Source organism: Castanea sativa, chromosome 5 (assembly GCF_040712315.1).
Source record: "Castanea sativa cultivar Marrone di Chiusa Pesio chromosome 5, ASM4071231v1".
Taxonomy (NCBI): domain Eukaryota; kingdom Viridiplantae; phylum Streptophyta; class Magnoliopsida; order Fagales; family Fagaceae; genus Castanea; species Castanea sativa.
This window is the reverse complement of record NC_134017.1, coordinates 20565466-20568551: the sequence shown is the minus strand read 5'-3', so window position 1 is coordinate 20568551 and position 3086 is coordinate 20565466.

The window sequence follows — 3086 nt, the reverse complement described above, 5'->3', positions numbered from 1 at the left end:
CCTTTTGAAGCATTGTTAAAAAAATCAAAAATCAAAAAGTTTGAGGATCCATTACAAGTTTATTGCACCAGAAAATAGTATTAAGAAGTTTGAGGATCTGCTGCACCAGTTGGAGAACTAGGAACAAATGGGACAAACCCCCGTCTGCCAAATACTAGTCTTATCAACATGTTGTCATCAAACTTTCTCCGAAAATAGTGAATACTTGAAGTGGGGTTACTTGTTAGCAAGCTTAAGCTATCCTTACAACTGTAGAACTCTCAGACCGGTACACGTTCAGAAGGAAACCCCACAGTTCATGCATGGCAAATGCCAAATGGTTAGTAATCCCAGAAGGTGTGGGGGGGGGGGGGGAGGGGATGATAATATTTGCAAGTCATGTACACTTGGTATGTCAGTTGCACCTGAATGTACTGGTTTTCCATTCCATAACACCTCTGCTTCAATAAGGGGCTTTGTTATGGAACCAAACACTTGTTTGGAGAACAAACTGAAGAACACATAATGATGTTCAAGAGTGTCATGAGTTCAATAACTAGTACAATAATACGTAAAAGCTCGTATAAGTCTTATTGATGGTTATCTTCTTCTATATATAGGCCAGAAATAAACTAGAGGGTAGTTGTAGCCATCATTATGTAAAGATTAGAAGCAATAAAGGCTTTGTTTTGATGAAAATATGAAGTATAAAATAAAAAAAGAGAAATGTGAAAATATATTTGATGAGAAGAAGTATAGTTATGTTTAACCACAGTTGCATAGTTCGAAGAGTTTTCTCTTTTTTCTTTTTATATAAGTATACTTAAGGGTGTATACCGAACCAATTATTTTAATATGTTGCAAGATTTGGGTTATTTTTGGTTTAATGACATCACAAATGGGTTCCTAGAACATTAAAGGAAGGGATCATGGGTTGGATGCAGAGTGCAATGACAGAACTTTAACTATAATGGACCTTATAGCAATGAAAATTAAAGATCAATAAGCTAATTAACCTACCCCGGTACCTATGGAAATCACACAAAAAGTAAAAATATCTACTGTACTTAAATTCAAACTCTCTTAATTTGTGCAATACGTTGTGAAGCTAAAATCTAAATCTTTCAAAACATCATGTTGTTGCTCAATTATTCTCTTTTTTATGAACTTCAAATTTTCTACTCAAGAAAGTTGATTTAATCTAATAACGCATATATAAACAGAACCCCAATACATATGGAACCTTTGTTTCATGCTCCAAACATAAGTCCAAATACTTACTGGGAAGCTAATGGTTTTACACTAGAGTATTTTTCTTATAAAAGAGAGCCACATAAAAGGAAAATTTCAACAAATCTATTGCTAAAATTAAACTAATATGTTCAAATTTCCATCCATCATCGCTATATTGCATTCGTCTAAAGCTGCCTTTGTTCAAGTATGCAGATACATGGATACAAAAATATAGAAATGAACTTTTCCATTGCATATGAAAATATCCACCCTTGCAATCGAGTTTAATTGGTACCTAACTCCAAGCTTACTCAAACATGCACATATAGGACCTAAAACAATTAAGTAGCTTCATTGGTTACAAAATAAGTTTAAAAAGATTTTATAAGCTCGAATCAGCTGTCCAAACAAATCTATCCAAATTGTCATATATGCTCTCCAAAAAGCTGTCAAAGTCTTCTATGTCCAAAAATATTGTCAAAGTTGTGTCGACTAGCTGTTATAACTGTGCAACACGTTGTCCAACTACCGTGCACAAAACAAGGAAAACAACCAATATGGTGGTTTGTCAAAGTTTTATCACTATTAGGATCTACTGAAGCCTGCAAAATATGCCACCAAATATGAATTAGTAAATGAAAAACAAAAACAAAAAACTAAAGGAAAATATAAGTTTAAGTTATAGAAAATTCATAACGTCTACGCACACCTCACTGAAGCCATGTATCCCAACATGATCTTGTCCAACCAAAAATCCATAATCAGAAGCTTCCTACACTATTTCCTTGGGTATATGCAGAGAGAGGAAATCCCTATCCATTCTAGAATTCTTGGGTATGGGGCCATAGTTGTTGGCCAAATCATGGTATTTTATTAATCTGTATCTTTTAGTTTATGGGTGTTCACAGAATTTGTGTCGGTTTCGGTTCAAGCCATGGAGAGTTTAGTGTTCAGGCAAATTGTGGGCGGATTTAGTTTATGTTTCTTCTTACTCATATGCAATCCTACATCAAGTCTTTTCTCTACCCTATTAAAACCCTGGTCATTATTGAATCCTAAAGCAAGGAAGTTATATATGCTACAAGTTCTGTTTATAAATGGTGCACCTGCATGAATCTCATTCTCACTTAACATGCTATTGTACCAAGACTAGAAGAGTTTCTTAACTAATGTAGAAGAAATGCCTTTTCTATTTTTCACTTACCAATCAACAGAAAGAAATGCCTTCTCTTTTTCAATTCTGCGTATGCTGGTCCTGCGACATATGTATGGTCTGAAATTTAACAAGTTGTTGTCTCTAACATGCTATGTCTAAGCTGAAACGTAACACTTGTGTTGTGTCTGTGTCAAAATTTCATAGATCTAATTTGATGTGCAGGGCAGATTTTAATAATATTAATTTGAGGTACGGGGCACCTTTTTTCCATCACTTTCTTGGAAATCAAACAAAGCTTAAAGCAAGGAAGGAAATTTATAAACAACACTAAGCAAAATCAATTTCTAAGCCATGCTGGACTTCTGTATAAGTAGAGAGAGGAGAGAGAAATTCAATTGCTTAAAAGTAACAACTTCCTTCCTTTTATAGCCAAGAAAAATCCCAACTGTCTAATATTGTTTTTGATTTTTCTAATTTTTGTTGGTTGTGAATTGTAATTAGCTTTTTTGATCCTCAAAAAAAAAAAAATTTAAAAAGTCCAGATATTTTTACCCCCATATGCTCCACATCATCAGCAGCTCAACGATCTTTTCGTTTCCTCACAGCTGCCTTGGCCGGTCTCGTCTTACCTGAAATTGAAAGCAGAGCACGTTGCTTGAATGCACACATTCACTAACAGCCAAAGTAGAGTTTAAAGAGAGGGATGGCACATTCCCTA